General features: G+C 35.6%; 1 pseudogene; it reads left to right on the top strand.

Annotated features, from left to right (window-relative positions):
- The first annotated feature begins 14,582 nt into the window (after window positions 1-14,582).
- LOC130466546 (uncharacterized) lies at window positions 14,583-14,682 on the top strand (annotated as a pseudogene).
- The last annotated feature ends 2,653 nt before the right edge of the window (window positions 14,683-17,335 follow it).

Here is a 17,335-nt window from a genome sequence, read left to right as displayed (position 1 = left end):
GGGCCATTCATGATAATGAATGGGTGAATGGTATATATTGTATATGTACTGTTTTGCAGGTTATGAAGTGACTAGTATGGCCCAAATAAGATAGAAAATATGGTCTGCGTACCATTAATTTGAATGTAATTGGTCTAAAGTACCAAAAAAAATTTCGATTCAAATATGGTATGCGTACCATCAAATAGTTGTAATTAGTTTAATTATAGCTTATCCTATTTGAAGAAAATGGTGCCTCCCAGGGTGATTTTCGAGACGGACTTTGAAGTTGAAGCTTCAAGATGAAGTCGGGCCATACTAGATCACATTTATCTTATGCATGATTTAAGTTATTTGTTGCTTTAAATATGTCTTAAATATGCATGAGATCAAAGCTTGATTATGTTGCATGATTAAGGATTTTAGTTCACTTAAAATCTAACCAACATAGTAAGAGCCTTAAGTTCCAAACTTAAAAATTGAGTTAAAAGGTGCCATGCCAAAATATACACTTGCTTGGATATCCTTTACATCAATCTAGTAATAGTTTTCGCTCAGCGAGGTGTTACTTATTGGTCCTAAAGGGGCAAGGTACACAAATAATTGTGAGTACATGTTAGTTTTGGTGAAACTCAACGATATAAGTAAGGAGTCCTTTTATGTCGTGGCAAAATCGATAGGTTTACCTAATAAGTTCTTAGACGTACCTATCAACCAAGAATAGTGTCTAGACTATTAGCAAAAGGTTTTTGCTTACCTAAAATGTTTTAGGATTGAGTCGACAAACTGTGCTTAATTCTTCAATGGTTTTAGGATCTTGGAGTCATTTTATTCGCATCTGCCGGAACAATAAATTCGAATAAAATGCTAATAACTTGTTTGAATTGCATGATTGCTTTAATTTTCAAGTTATTATTCATGATAAATGTTTAGACTTTGCATTCATCAATGTATGTTTTAATTATTGGTTATAATTAAATATCTTGCAATGCAGTAAATCCTTTTAGAAAGGTAACAGTAAATTTCCTCGATTGGTAGTGAATCCAAGAACGATTCACGGAAAATAGAGAAAGTGAGCAATTTAAAATGTACATTTCTTATATCGACTTTTATGGTTTTTTTCGAATATCAATATCGAATGGCGAACCGATTGGTGCTTGTGGATTCAAAAATACAATGTAGTTTTGAGATCATAAAGCATTGAGTTTAAACGCTCAGCTTTACCAATGGTTAACAACCTAATATCTTTGTCCATTTAATTCTCGAATGAGTCTAGTCCCTAGACATTCGAATAGATCGATGCTTAGAGAACTTTAGAAGCTTCTGGTAAGATCATCTAGTTGAAACTTAATATTCAATATAAAATGGTAAGAACCTTGTTGGAATGACATTGGACATGTCTAACAAAATATAAAAGTCAACACTAGAGAATTCAATTCTTAAGACTATAAGAAAGGGTACGAGAAATAGGAAAACAAGGAACAAATGAAAGGAATTTACGATTCCGTTTCTACCTATAAGTTTATGTTTAAAGAGAAGTGACCTAGCAATCAAACTTCCTTGGTATCATATACCGCTTGAGGTTCTTACTTCGGTAATAACTCAAACAACGGAAGCTAGGCTGCACTATTGACCTACAAGTGGGAAATGAAGCATGGCAATGCTACATTAGTTGTAGGGTCATCTGGTTTGTTTTAAGTCCTTTCAAAGGCTGGAACTTAATGGCTATTTTGTTCCACAATCAGCATACCTAAATTTCTGTTTTCAAACACAGAAAGACTCACATTCAAAAGAACAAAAACAATGTTTGTTTGTTTATTTGAATGAAATGGTCATTTACGGGTTGAGTCAATATGGTTGATTAAAACAAACAACTCTTTAACAATAAAAACTTTACTAGGTTCAAATCAACCCCTTGATTTGAGTTCCACTAATCTTTGGCATTGTTGCTTAGACCATATCAACAAGTAAACATTCATAAGCTCTATTTTGATGGACTTTTGAAAGTTGATTGATTTCTAGATCATTCAAGACAAGCTAGTCTTACTTGTTGAAAGTAACAAAAGATATGAACTATTGTTAGACCGCCTAGACGATAGAGTTCAAAGCTAAAGAAAGGTTTTATGACTTTATTATTTCACACAGATTTGAGTGAATATAGGTTTATTTACTCAAAGTGATATAAGTTTGAATCTGTTTGGCTAGTTCAAAGATTCAGAAGTATAAAATCCACTTGGCAAGGAATCATAAAGATCTAGGTCAGATCATGTTGATGATTACTTAAGTCAAGAATGATCATCAATGATTGTGTGTTGTAAATTCACGATCTAGCTCCATAAGATATGCCATATCTACATTGGAATAATCGAAGTCAATTAGTACTTGATTCGATCAACGATAAATCATAAAGACTTTTCCTATAATTTCTAAAACAAAATGCTCAACTACCACCAAACTAAACCAAATTCGTCAAAGTTATTGAAAAGTAATTTCAGAATATCTTTTCATGATATATCTAAAGAGTTTCTAAACTCAGTGGGAGCTTAGTGTTTGTTATTCAACAAACTAAGGCCCAAGTATAGATATATGTTTCATTGTGATTTATTCAAATGAGACACAAGGGTATTGTTTCTACCACGAATTTTTGAGAACATAATGTTTGTTTTCTCGAAATAATGTCCTTTTGGAGATTCGTTTCCAAAATGACAAGTGGGAGAAAATAGACCTCGAAAGTACTCAAGGCGAACAACAAACATAAACGGACATTCCGGAGGCTTTTCGAAGTTCTTCAGAAAATCCGAACACGTATTCTTTAAGGACTTTAGAAGTGGCTTTAAAGAATAGACATCTCTTAGAAGACTTTACAAGTGCTTCAAGGAGAACAGAATATTCAAAGGACTTTCAAGTGGCTGCTGATATTCTATTGTTTGATCGATGTTCTATACCCAAGTAGGCATAGAGTTCAAGTCACTGAAACTATGAGATTCTTCTATTAGATAGTGAAGAAACATGGAGTTCAGGTCACTGAAGCTATGCGATTCTTCTATTAGATAGTGAAGAAACCTACAACTTGCAGTCAAACTATTATCATATAGATTAATGAGTTTGTGACCTGTAAGAAAGCTATGACGAAACCCAGATTCCCTAAAATGGTTAGAGGCCATATATAGACTCAAATGTTTTAAATGGTTAGAGGCCATAAAACATACTCAATGTTTTGATGACAAAATTGAAATTTTGTTGATTTGCAAGAATAGTTTAACACCTATTGGTTGCAAGTTTGTTTTAAGGATAAAAACCATCAAACATGAAATTGTGTTCTCACACAAAGCTAGATTAGTTGCTAAAGGTTACAAGCAAATTCACGGTGTGGATTGTGTTGAAACCTCATGCAAAATCATAATGCTTAAGTCTATAAATCAAGCAATGATTGCATATTGGTACATATGGAAATTGGATGACAAAACGTATTCCTCAATCAAATGTTGGAAGAAAACTATGTACATGACATGTCATAGGATTTGTGGATCCAAATAATGCTTGAAATGAATGCTAGCTTATGAAATCTAAGTACATATTTAAGACAGCAATTGGGAATTGGAATTGCATTTTAGTGAAGCTAATAAGTATTTTAGTTTCATAAAATGTATATGATTCTTATAGATATATAAGAAGTTTAGTGGGAGTACATAAAAACTTAATTGGTCCTATGTGTATCACACACATATCTCTCTATTATGAAATAAGATTCAAATACTAATGACTTAGATTTGAAATTATTCATCAATGATGGACCAAGGCGAAACTTAGTACATACTGGGTATTAAGATCTATTTACAAAGATCTTATATTAATGTTTTGGATTAAGTAATGGCATTTACTAAATCAAACACGAAAGACTCCATTGGAGATATTCGACCCATGTGAATAAATCTAAGTAAAGAATGTTTGAACTATGTATAAGCATTTACTAAGTTAAACATCAAAGGATCTAAGTAAGATTCTTAACCTATATTATATGTCAAAGAATTTAGCTGGATTTAGTATCTACTGACACTAGATGAGCTAAAGTTACATGAATAGAATTCAATTGGGAATCATTCTGCAAAAGAATTTATCACGTATGATATAATATGAGGATCGCCAAAAACGTATCGTATGACTTTAGCCATGACGACCATATACCAATCTCTATTGATCTAAGTAAAGATCAACTAGATTGAGATCAAGAATACTTATGGTACTTGAAAAGGTACATAGGAATAGTTCTTGATTCAAGGAAATAAAGATATGCTAAATATTGATGCTACACGCATAAACACTGGCAAAGGATCAAGCAAGATTCCCTTGGAGTTAACCATTGGCAAGGACGAGCTATAGAGCATCGTGTTTTGAAAATGGCAACATGGATTGGAGACCATGAGTTGTTGCGTGAGAAATTAAAATAATAATTTCTATGTTCTAAGATACAGATGGAAAGTCTTCCACATATCTATGGACTGCTTGGATAAGCAAATCCAAACAAAGCATCACTAGCAACCTATACAGTTGAAGTAAAAGTACTTATTGCCTAAGAAGCAATAAAACAGAGTTGTTTTATATTAATGATTTCTTCATTGAACTTGGGAAGATCACATGTCTGTTGACTTAATGGTTCTTCATTGCAAAATGCGTAGAACCACTAATGTAGCAAGAAAGACTAGATCACAAAATAAACATACTCAAAAGATCTTATCATCTATCTCGAAGAACATTCGATGAAAAGGATATTAAGATTGGCAAAGCATGATAACTAAACCTATGCAACAAGTGAGAAACAACACTCACATTGTGGCACTGGAAATCAAAGCATAGTTTTGAATTCCACTAGTTGTTTTAAAGATGGGTTCGAGGCCCATGGTTGTAAAACATTAGGGGTTGAACATTTATCATATATGAAATGCATTTTCATATTCCATTTAATCTTGGTTTAGTATTAAATGATGAGTCCCTTTAATTTGACAATATATTCAAGATAGACTGTCAGGACCAGTCCTGTGACTAAGAAATGTCTATCAAGTGAACTTGAATGTCAAAAGTTGAAAATGGTCCCTGGTCGGAGTTTTCTATAAAATTGGACGCATAGAAAACGTTAGACGACTAGAATGCAAGATGACTAGTAGTTCTGTTTCTTGAACTATGTGGGCATGGCAATGTCATAATCATTTGCATAGATACTTACTTTGGGAAGACTAGTATCGGACAGACCTATGAAACTTTACTGTAAGAGATGAAAATCTGTCATAAGTAAATTTCATTAAAATTATTAGAAACTAAATCCTCAATACCTGAGTGATTTGAAATTACTTGTTTGAGAACTGGTTACTTTGACGTTGACCAACCGTCGCACCGTAAAAGGAGGCTATAAAGGCAACGCTCAGGTAATCACCTATCAAACTAAGTCTAATCTCAAGATCGCAAGATTGGGATTGTCCTCCCATAAATCGGGATGAGATGCTTAAAAGTTGTACAAGGCCACTCGGAGAGCTAGAAACTGTAAAATGCATGGCCGTGCTCGGATGAATCATAGGCTATGATTATCTGTTTATTTGATCAGTTGAACTCTGAAACCGAGAAACACCTCTGGACATAATAAGGATGAAAACTCTTACCTTATGTTCAAGAGCAAGCATCGAGCGACAAAGGAATTAGGAAATGCACACTTGTCCCTAAGGACAAGTGGGAGACTGAAGGAAATAATGCCCTTGATCCAAGTATGCATTCAATGTTAAGTCTAATAAATGCGGATCAGTATTAATTAACAAGTTAATAATTCAGTGAGATCAAGTGAGCTGAATGCCTAGCTAGAGGCCGCTTCAGTTCAAGTGGAATTAATGATATTAATCCACAGCTTACTCTTGACTGAACCCGTAGGGTCACACAAATAGTACGTAAACGGATCAAGTATTTAATCTCTATTATATAAGACAACAGCTGAGGGCGTTTTGGTAACTTAACTTTTCGTGTCCCCAAGCAAAATGACGAAAGTACCCTTCACACTTCAGCTGCAACACAAATCTTCGGCCTTCGCTCTCCCCTCCCGTTTCCTTCTCTCTCCTCCCTCCCTGCAACCCAAACCCTTTACCCTCCCTCCCGTTTTCTTCTCTCTCCTCCCTCCCGTTCGTTTTCTTCTCTCTCCTCCATCAGATCCTCTCCTTCAATCTATTCATCTTCTGCAACATCAAAATGCTCGAAAAAAATCCATAAAAAAACTCGAGATCTAATTGGTGAATGGGGAAGAAATCGAGTTCAGAATCACGCTACATCCGTCTCTATTAGGTAAATCATTCAATTTCTCTTATTTCTTAAATATTTCGATTTCAATTTTTTAAATCTTTCGAAGAAATCGAGTTCAGATTTGAGGATGCATTCAAGCCAGATCCAAATGCTGCTGAGGTAGAAACAATATTTGATGCTCCCTTGGAAATGTTCATCAAGGTTTTCTCTTTGGTTTAAGATCTTCCTTCAAGATACATGTTTTTGCGTGCTTTTTTTCTTTTGACATATTCTGTTGGAATGTTATCTCAGGATGAAAATCACAGAGCAGAGGAAAGAGAATGGATGTGATGCAAGTACTTGATTCATTAGTTTGATTATGAAACAGTTACAAAGAGTATGTGATATGGGGTCTAACTGCTGGGATCTTGATTCGGCATCAGTTCTTTATCAAAGACCACCACCATTTGTGGAGCAGAATCCCAAATTTAAGGTTCCTACAAACCGATTTGATGATTAGGTACTTATGCCATTAATTTTGATCTGGGTGTCGTTCTTTGAGTTTGGTGTTTTGCATCTGGAATTCTAAGTTAATCGAATTTTGGATAAATTTGATGCTTGATTTTGCCAATTTTGTTTTTTAAATTAGCAGCTTCCACCGTTTAATCGGATTTTATTTTCTATTGATTTTTGAAATTTGTGGTCTTTGGATGCTGGTGATTATATCTCAAATTTATGTACTGATATCATCAAACTTTGCCGAGTTTAACATTACTGATATTAAGGCAATGAAGCTCCTTGGGCTACAAATAAGCACTCAAATAATTAGTTGACACCCTTTTTCCCCTTTAATTCCAATTTTCTCACATTTATTCTATTGTTCTTCAATTTAATTGAGTTTTGGTTATATGGCTATCAAATTCTTGCAAATTTAGAGTGACCCATTTAGATAAGAACGAGTTTTTGAGTGAAGAAATTAACATCATTCTCATGTCTGAACCATTCTAACAAAAGTACTCTCTCTCCTCTCTTCACTTTTTTTGATTGTTGGGTATTTGTAAATTGTTCAACAAACTATTACGTGTGTACTTGACTGAAATGCTGCTCTAATGTGTGTGTTTGACTGAAATGCTGCTCTAATGTGTGTGTTTGACCGAAACAATTGAAAAAAACCAATGATATTGCTGCAGGGGATTGGTTTTATTTTCCCGCCTCTATTTTTTCATTAGTATGAAGTATTAGATATTGAGCAGTACCGTTACTCTGTTATTGTCTGTAAATTTGATTAAGTTTGAAATTCATCATTATTATGGTTGGATTTGTGATTTTCAATTGAAGCCCTAATCAATTAGAATTTAAATTTATTGGGGAAATTTTAAATTGGTCTCTATTATTGTTTGTAAATTTGATTAAGTTTGACTAACCGTCTTTGATATTTTGTTCAATTGTTTATTTTCTTCAGCTCTAATGTCGAATTTTACATCTCTTACGAATTTGGGTCAAAATACAAATCCAACTACGTCATATGATGTACTTTTCATTTTTTTGTCTTCATGATCTTAGATTGTTGAAATACTGAATTACAATAGTTTTTGGGTAAAAAAAATAATGTGAAAATTGTGGTTAAATTATGAACTCCAGGTGCCTCAACCACCAACTGATTCTGTGTCAAGCCTTCATTTTAGTCCCAAGGCTAATCATCTTATTGCAACTTCATGGGATAATCAGGTTCGTCTTTTTTGCATTATGGTCACATGGTTACATTATTTTACGTTTTTGCTACATAATTTGTTCAATAATTTTATGTTGTGACTTGGTGTTTCATTAAATTGTTGTTGTAAACTTTTCTTGGGTTGCTTTGTTTTTTGTAGCACTCGATTTATTGAACAAGGTTAATAGTGTACTGCCTTATCATTCGTAATGGATGAATTTTTGCAATAATTAGTGTGGTTTTGGTTTGAGTTTGGTGACGAGTACATTCCCGTTGTTGTAATTGTAAGTGTGTGTAGTCGAAAAGATTGGGTTATGACTGTAAGCTGATGTAGCCATGTAGTCTTGAAATGCTTTAGTCCCAATACTGACATTCTTCTGGGTTTGTGGTATGGAATTTAATTGAATTGGTTTGTGAACGAAATTTCTAGAAACAGATTGATTTGGGTTTCTCTTGAAATGGGATAAAATCTAAACCCCGTAATTCAGTACCAAACTAGAACAGTTGTAGATAATACTCTGTGTATCCTAAACTAATTTAAAATAGCTTGAGGGCACAGAGATTCTGGAGGGTTCCATTAAGCTAGATTCTTTAATTCAATTTATTTTTGCTCAAATTGTGTGATTTCTCAAAAAGATTCAATATGGTCTGCCAGAAAAAGATTCTCTAGAGTTCTAAGCAAAAAGACGGATATACCCCTGTAATTTATCAGTTGCAACACAAACCTAAACCTTCGGCCGTTCACTTCCTCAACCGTTCACTTCCCCATACTTTCTCTCTCCTCCCTTTTACTCAAAGATCTCAAACCTTCGATTCTCTCTCATCTTTGATCTCATCCTCAGGTAATTACAAACAATTCCCTTCTACTCTCTCCTCTCCTTGATCTCTTAAGATCTCAAATGCATTTTTCTTTTTGCATTTTTTTCGCACTTTTTCTTCTCTATTTTTCCTGATTCTTCGTGTAGCAATTACACCAACATCAATGATTTTCAATTGGTTTTTGGATGTGACAAACAGATTTGATTAATTTTGAGAAATTGCGAATATTGTATTTGTAATTTATGGGTTAAGGTTGAAGTATGGCATGGCGACGCAAGTTCGGAGCAAGAACTGTTTGATTCCGACGCTGAGTTCGTTGAGGTTGATCCGAATAATCGCTACGGTAGGGTAAGTATTTCTTAATCGAATTTCATATTTTTTTTTTCACTTCTGTAATTACGACATTTTGGTAAATTACAATTAGGTTATGAGTTTGGAATTAGATCTGGGTTTCTTTTTATTGTTAGGTGAACTCAGTTGAAACATCTTCCTGCAAAATATTCACGGATGGCCTCGATAATAGTTCCCTTCAATGAGTTTGTGAGGTATTCCGTATTCTTCTTCTTCCTCCCCTTTTCTATCTTAATTTTTTTTTGTTAATTTTTTTTGTTAATTTTTTTTTGGTAATTTTTTGTGTCTGATTTTTTTAATTTTTTTTTTAATATTGCTAATTTTGCATTTTATGGGGTATTATTTTTTGAGAGTCTGATTTGAATTTTGATGAAGTTTTTGATTTTATACTTTTTAGTGTTCTTTCAAAAAAATAAATAGATTACATTCTGGGTATGATTTGAATTTTCGTAGTGTTACAAAATTTACAATTTATATTTTGAATTTTTGTAATGTTACAAAATTTGCAATTTACTCTTTTTTGATGGAGGATTTACATTCTGGGTATGATTTGAATCCGTAACTACATGATTGCTGAAGGATTTGATGAGGAAGGGAGAATAAATGGCATTGGCTTTCCCTGCTGAGCGATGATTAGTGCGATTTGAGTGACACAGATTAAGTGACGGTTTTGTCGTTCGATTAGTTTTAAAGTATTAGAATGGACGGTGCAGATTAGTTTGTAATATTTACATGTGTGTGGGAGGGGTATTTCTTTATCTCCTTCTTTCTCTCTCCTATTTTCACATCTATTGCAATTTGGATGAAATAAAGCTTGGAAATTATGGTTGACGGTTCATTGTTTGTTCTCAAGTGAAGTATATTGCAGGCTTGCAACTGATAGAAAAGTTGATTTGAGGTACTTTAAATAATTTATTTTCCCATAATTTTATGTATAAAATTTCCGTTTATTTTTTGGGGGTTTTGAACCGTTTCTTCTGGGACTTTTGGACTTTAGGGATGACGGAGGGGATCGATTGAAAAACTCAAAGGTCTCATGAATGACGGATATGGAATTGGATATAGAGACGAAACGGTTTTATCATGGCAAATCTGGGATCTTAAATTTTTGTGATTAGTGTTTTATATCCTGTTAATTTCGAATTTTGTTACTTTAACAAGTGAATGATCGACTTTGTGAAGATTGGTTTTCTTTTATTTGTTGAATTCGTGAGTTTTTATGATACATGTTTTAGATTAATTCTATTGCATTCATTTTCAAATTGTGAGGAATAATTTTAATTTTTTTTAATGAAAAATCAGGTCCAACCGGACTAAAACTGGAATAGACCGGAATAATCAGGTCTGGACCGGAATTATACCGGTCCGGACACCGGACCAAGAAATTTGGTGATTCCAGTTCAGGACCATTCCGGTTCAGGTCCGGTCCGGACCGGTTTTGGACCGGTGCACACTCCTAGGCTTGGCTACCAAGTCATATTTGGAGAAGCCTGATGCAAGCACAAGAGGTAAAAGGTTGAGAAGCATGATGCAAGCACAAGAGGTAAAAGGGCTCAATCAGAGCACGACAATCGTATCATCGAACTTAGTTCGATAAATCTAAAAGAACAAAATATCTCGATGAGACAGTAAACCAAGTGAAACTTCTCCGAGCACAATTCCAGCTACTTTCTCAACAAATGACTACGGAACACTGATAACCTTGATGTCTTGGAATATACTGTTGGTTGGAAATGTCTTTTGGATGGAAATGTACCTAAATGCGCACAACAAGGTTTCATGTATGTTTGGGGAGGTTGGTTTTTTGTAAATTGTAGGGAATTTAGTAGGTAGAGGATGCTTTTTGAACTTGAAAATTACTATTGTTGTATTAACTTCATTGTTCTTACATATTCCTGCTTTTGTGATAGGTATTGGGTTTATGCCATTGAATTATTCAGTTTTAGCTCAAAAACGAATGTTGACCAAGAAGAAAACACATTATTTCGTAGCAGATTATTGTAGTGCAGGGTGTAGTACCTTCAGAAAGTTGTTAGGTAAGAGCCGTAGTAAAAGATTTTCTACGGATTATTAATTTCAGTAGCAAATATTGCTATGGATTCTAATATTGCTTTGGAATGGGCTATCTATTGGAATGGATCCGATAAACTCTGTGAACAATATAATAGCATAAATTTTATCTATGTGATGCATACTTTTATTAAGACGAACTTTATTAATAATTTTTATTGCCTAAATTTTGGGGTGATATATATAATAACACAATTTTTTTTAATATACCCGCACGCATCGCGTGCATATAAGACTAGTAGCATTAAATACTCTATCTATGGATATTCGGAATCGACGGATCTTGGTTTTAGTGGGAGCTGAGATCGTCACAAGCAAGAAATGAATACTCCGGAAACGATGATATTTCCGGAAACGGAAATATGGATCGTATCGGAAATATAAATATTATCCAAGTCGTAGATTTTGCCGGAAACGGAAACATGGTACGTATCGAAAAATATTATCGGAAATGGAAATATTGCCGGAATCGGAAATATTGCCGGAAATGGAAATATTGTCAGGATCGGAAATATTATCGGAATCGAAAAATAATTCCGGAAACGGAAATATTAAATATTTGTTCGAAACGGAATTTAATTCCGGAATCAGAAATATTAAATATTGTTCGTATCGGAAATGAATTCCGAAATCAGGAATTTAATCGGAAGTGTATCGTACGAATTAGCATCGGACGAGGCTCGCTAAACGAAGGCCCAGCACAAAGCCAGGCCATCGCCCAGCAAGCCACGCGCATCACCAACACACGCCAAAGCCTCGACCAGGTCCAGCGCAAGCCAGGCCCAGCCGAAGCCATGGGCGCGCGCGGACAGCAGCATGGGCCGAGCGCTGTGCGCTCAGCGTGGGCCGCAAGGCCTGCGCGGGTGTACGGTGCTCGTGCGATGCTCGTGTGTGAATCCTAAAGCTATCGGGATTCGATAAAAGATTAAATCCTAAACCTATTAGATAAAGTTTATTTAAATAGAGTCCTAGCAGGATTCTAATTAAATTAATTAGTATCCTAATAGGATTCCAGTTCCTTTTTCATACCTCTATAAATAAGTGCCTAGGGTCATTATTTACAGTGACGGTTGAAGTATTCAAAGGGTAAGTTTTTGAAAGAAAATTCAGCCATACACTTGCACAACAATAGCCGAAAATTCCTAGCACCTTAAGGGCGATTCTAGTTGGTCAATCTTGAGGCGGATCCGGACGTACTGTGGACTATCTACGGAGGGACGACATTTGGAATCCTAAAGACTTGTTCTTGTTCGGTTCGGGCGCAGCTAGGGAGGGCACGCTACAAAGTGTATGCTCCTAAATTATGCTAAATGATTATGTGTAAATAATATGCTTTCCTGGCTTTATGGTTTTTCCGCATGATTTATGTATTGTCATATGTATCATAACCTAACAAAAAGGTGGGTGACGACCCCTAAAAGTTTGGAGACATTGGTTATTCAACCCGTCTCTATTCGTGTTCTCTTCCCCTAGTTAGTTTATAAGTTTTAAAGACAAACTGTGTTAGAATTTGCTAGAATAAGCAAATATTGTGAAAAAATAAGTGTGTTTATGTGTTTTGGAATATCAAACATATATTGTTTGCAAGATTTAAAGTGTGATTTTGATACGTTATTTATCATTTGTAAGAAGTAATTTTGAAAAAGTTATGGTTTTGGAATATCAATAACTTATAGTTACTCTTTTGAAAAGGTTATACTAGTCTTTTGATACTATTTCAAAAATAAATTATCCAGATCGATACGAATTGGAGTTTCAATATCTTCGAAAGAATATATATGTGTATAGTTAGGTTTGAGAGATTTAGTACGAAGAATCATTAGTGGCTATTACAGGTCGAGATGTGTTTGCACTGAGCTTAGGTTCATAATTAAAATCGTGAGAGACGAATTGTGAATCCATGATGGATACTTCTCAAAATATATGTTAAAGTTTGACTATGTTGAATAGTGGATTTGAAGACCTCTTATGATATGAACATCTTTTGCATACCTAGTGAATGAGTCTGAAGCATTTGCTTAATTTATTTAATCAACTATGAATATTACAGTTATGATTTATAGATTTATGTGAAATGATTTAAGTTCTTGCATTTTGTTTACAGAGCTTGATTTGAAATACGAATGATGATCGTATCAAATGAGTTTTACCTTACAAATAAATAAATCATGATATCATGTTTTAAGCCACCAAAATGAGTTTCAGATTGGACAGTGTGTACTCAGTTTCCCTGACTTTGTTCTTTGAACCTGTCCTGGTGGGGGCAGTTTCTTATGTAGTGACTTTGTAGGTTTAGTAAATGCCGAAGTTAAAATAAGGATCGTGAACGGGGGAAAGAGATGTGCTAGCTGGATTGTATGAATTGAATAAGGTTGTAATAGTTTTATTTGTGAATATTCTTAGGTTAATTATGAGAGTTGTTGATGAGATTGGTTTAATCCTTGGTGGATTAAGAGTTAAGTTTGATTACTGTTTAATAGGCTATTCTAATTAGCAGCTCGTAGAGAGCGGGCTGTTACACTACCACTTCTCAATGTAATAGCATTTGCAGTTTCCCTATTTACAGGCTGTGAAGGGAGTTGGCCAGGGGACCTCCCTGCAATAGTAGTAGCCAACTGTGCCAACTGTGTATCAATGATCTTGTTGTGAGCAGTAAGAGCATCGATTTTCGTATCCTTTTCACTTAGAGATTTTTGCATTTGTAGCATCATATTTCTCATCTCTACTAGCATAGGGTCAGACTGTGTGGCTTGAGGTTGTGGTGGTGGAGGTGATGTGTGTTGTCTAGGGAACCCGGGTGGTCCACTAGACAGTTGGTTGTAATTGTTCCGTGGTTGGTAGGATTGTGTGTTGTGGGGCTTGGTATGGTTGTTGTGGTGGTGGATGTTGGACTTGGTGAGGGTTCTGGATATTGTTGCTCCTGTAGGATAGTAGAGGGTTGTTTTTGTAGCCCTCATTGTAAGAGTTGGAGAATGGGTTATTTTGTTTGTAGGACTGGAATGCGTTACATTGTTCAATAGAGCTCCTACATTCTTGTGCATAATGACCAGAAATTCCACAACTTTCACAGACAGTAGCAGATTGGGCACTCATTGCAGCTACACTAACAGGTTGGGCAGATTGAGCATTTGTTGCTTGCATATTATCAAACTTATAATGTAAAGCATTCAATTGGGCAGTTAATTGTTCTATAGAATTCAAATCATGCTTACCACCCTTGTTAGATAGACCTCTAGGATTCCCATACTGGGCATTATGAATGGTTATCTCCTCAATCACTTCCATAGCTATAGGCACCTCAAGTTGCATGAATCTCCCACTGGCAGTTGAATCCAGAATACACCTAGACTCATTACCCAAACCATTATAAAACTGCTGAATCAAGAACCAATCATCCAAACCATGGTGCGGGCACTCTCTCTGCAAGTCCTTGAATCTCTCCCAGACCTCGAACAAACTCTCATCTGCTTGTTGAGAAATAGAAATTATCTGACCCCTCAGACGAGCTGTCTTCTCAGGTGGGAAATATTTAACATAGAATGCAAGGGCCAAGGACTCCCAATTAGTGATTTTCATAGCCGCCCGATTCAACCCATTAATCCACAACTTTGCTTTCCCACTCAGAGAGAACGGGAAAAGTATCTCCGTAGTCTGCTCCGGAGTCAATCCCTTTTGCTTGATGGTGGAACAGTATTGGATGAAGGACTGAATGTGAAGATTCGGATCTTCACCTGGTTCCCCACCGTACTGGCGTCTCTCAATCATGTTAATCAATGCAGGCTCAATCTTGAAGGTCTCAGCTGCAATAGAAGGCATGATTGCCTTTGGTAGCAATCATGCCTTCTATTGCAAAAGACGGAAAATAGTAAGAGAATACTTAATTAATTTGTACTTTTTTATAGGAAAAATTAATGAGAATAAGTCAACCTTTGCTCTGTTTATTATTAATAAGTATAACTTTAGATTGTATCTAATTAAGTTAACCTTTTATACCAATCTATTTTTATCAATTTGCATTAAATTTTGACTGGTTATAATAGGTAGCAGGTATGACGTGGCAATGGTAAGTATGACATGTCAAGTTTTTATTTTTGTTTCTTTTTTAACTTTATTTTTCTCTTTTAATTCCATCATTTATTCATTTTGGTTCTTATAATTCCTTCACCTTCAACTCCCCTCCTCCGCTTCCCCTTTTTCATCGTCCCACTCCCACCATGCCAAAACTTCAGGTAACATCATCATACACGCCATATTTCATGATAACCTGCAATTCAGTAATATAATGAGGTTAGTTTAACAAATTACGCAAAATTATTCAAGAGTGGAAGAGATAAATTCAAGCGGGTTTGTGTGTTTTGTGGAAGCCATTCTGACAAGAAATTTAGCTCCCAAGACGTTGTTGTTGATCTTGGCAAACAACTGACAATTTATTTCACTAAATCCCTTGTTTTTTTTTGGTAATTTTAAACTTTATTTCACTTAAAAAAGATTAAAGATTTTATCATTGTTTCCCTAAATCCAGAATTCTAAATACTCCTTTTGTTACGGTTGAGGACTTGGAACGGTTGGAAGGCCTCACCTGGGAGTGTACTTCTTGGATCCGGCTGTAACCTCCATAATAGAATGGGTTAACTAGCCTCAGGGGTGGTCCGAGTATCACCCCTCCGAAGCTTAAGTCAGTAATGTTGATTGCTTTGCAATTAATGTACTTTAAAATGATTGGTGGAATTGTTAGGTTATGAATAATACAATAATATAATTCATGCGGAAAAACCATGAAGTCAGAAACCAAATTAATTGCCACATAGTCAATTAGCATAATTTAGGTTACATACAATGTGATGCGTGTCTTCCCTATAAAAAAAAACAAGTCTTTAGAGCTGACAGGCTAAAGTCGTATCACCTAATCAAAAATAAACCTAAAATCACTAGCTAAATAGCAAGGGAAGTCAGGATCGAATCCATAGGGAAACAAGCGTTCTTTCTACTATTAATCAATTAATCAAGACTATTGATAACAAGAGTTTGGTTGATGGTTTGCTAAGACTACGACGATAATTAAACAATTAAGAATCAAGATATTAAGGAATCTAGGGCATAGGTTCACCAACAAATAACAATCCAGGACGATAAACAATCACGATAATCGACAAAGTAATTAATTAGACTAGCATGCTCTCTCGAATCGATACTAATCATAGACTTAGAATTAACGGGCTCTCGCTACGTATTAACTCTAATTCGACCTATTGACACAAGCCTAAACATCAAATTGCATCTCTCGAATCTTAACTTGATATTGCATGACTATCACAATTAAACCTGCGCAAATCTAATTGCATAGTGAAATAAACCAATCAAGAGGAATCAATTACAGTGCCAACAATCACAATTATTCAATCATCCCTTCATATTATTCATGGATCCCCAACCCTAGAAATTAGACTACTCAAGCATATTAACAATAAACAAAGTGATAATCATAATTGAAAGCATTATTAAAGCAATACAATGAATAAAAATAAGAGCAATACCTAATTCAAGAACAATGGAAAATGAAAGCTTCGATTTTTATTCAAAATTAAACTAAGTGTTTGCATAAATTTAGAGAGAGAATTCAACTAGGGGAAATAAAACTAAGGGTTTCAATACCAGGAATTGAGATCGCAACTAAAATAAAGAAGCTTAGTATTTATAGTTTGCCCAAAATAATAAAGGAAAACCGGAAAAACAAAGCGCGAAAAACCGCCTAGGGTTGTCGTCGCGACCAGCTCGAAATTCTCCCGTCGGGCGCAGGTCGGCCCGCCGGGCGGAGGGAGACACTCTAGAAAACTTCGGCACGCGCCCGGTCGGGCAGCTTTCGCCCGCCGGGCGAAGAGAGATTCTTCCATTCCTCCATCTGATGCGCGCCCGGTGGCGACCGGGCAGATACCCGCCCGTCGGGCGCCCTATGACTGCAGCAACCATCACTTACTCACCCGGTGGGCGAGAGGAGATCAATCGGGCGGAAAGCTAAACGATCCGTCTTTTGTCCGTAACACCGAGTCTAACTTCCGGGGCTCAACCATGAGCATCTAAGGCTCCTGCAAGTCGACGATAATTGTCCCGAACTCTCTCGAGATCGCGTAGTGGCCTAAATCATCATGAAAC

This window comes from Spinacia oleracea, chromosome 1 (genome assembly GCF_020520425.1).
Source record: "Spinacia oleracea cultivar Varoflay chromosome 1, BTI_SOV_V1, whole genome shotgun sequence".
NCBI classification, from domain to species: domain Eukaryota; kingdom Viridiplantae; phylum Streptophyta; class Magnoliopsida; order Caryophyllales; family Amaranthaceae; genus Spinacia; species Spinacia oleracea.
This window is presented reverse-complemented; position numbering and strand designations above follow the sequence as displayed.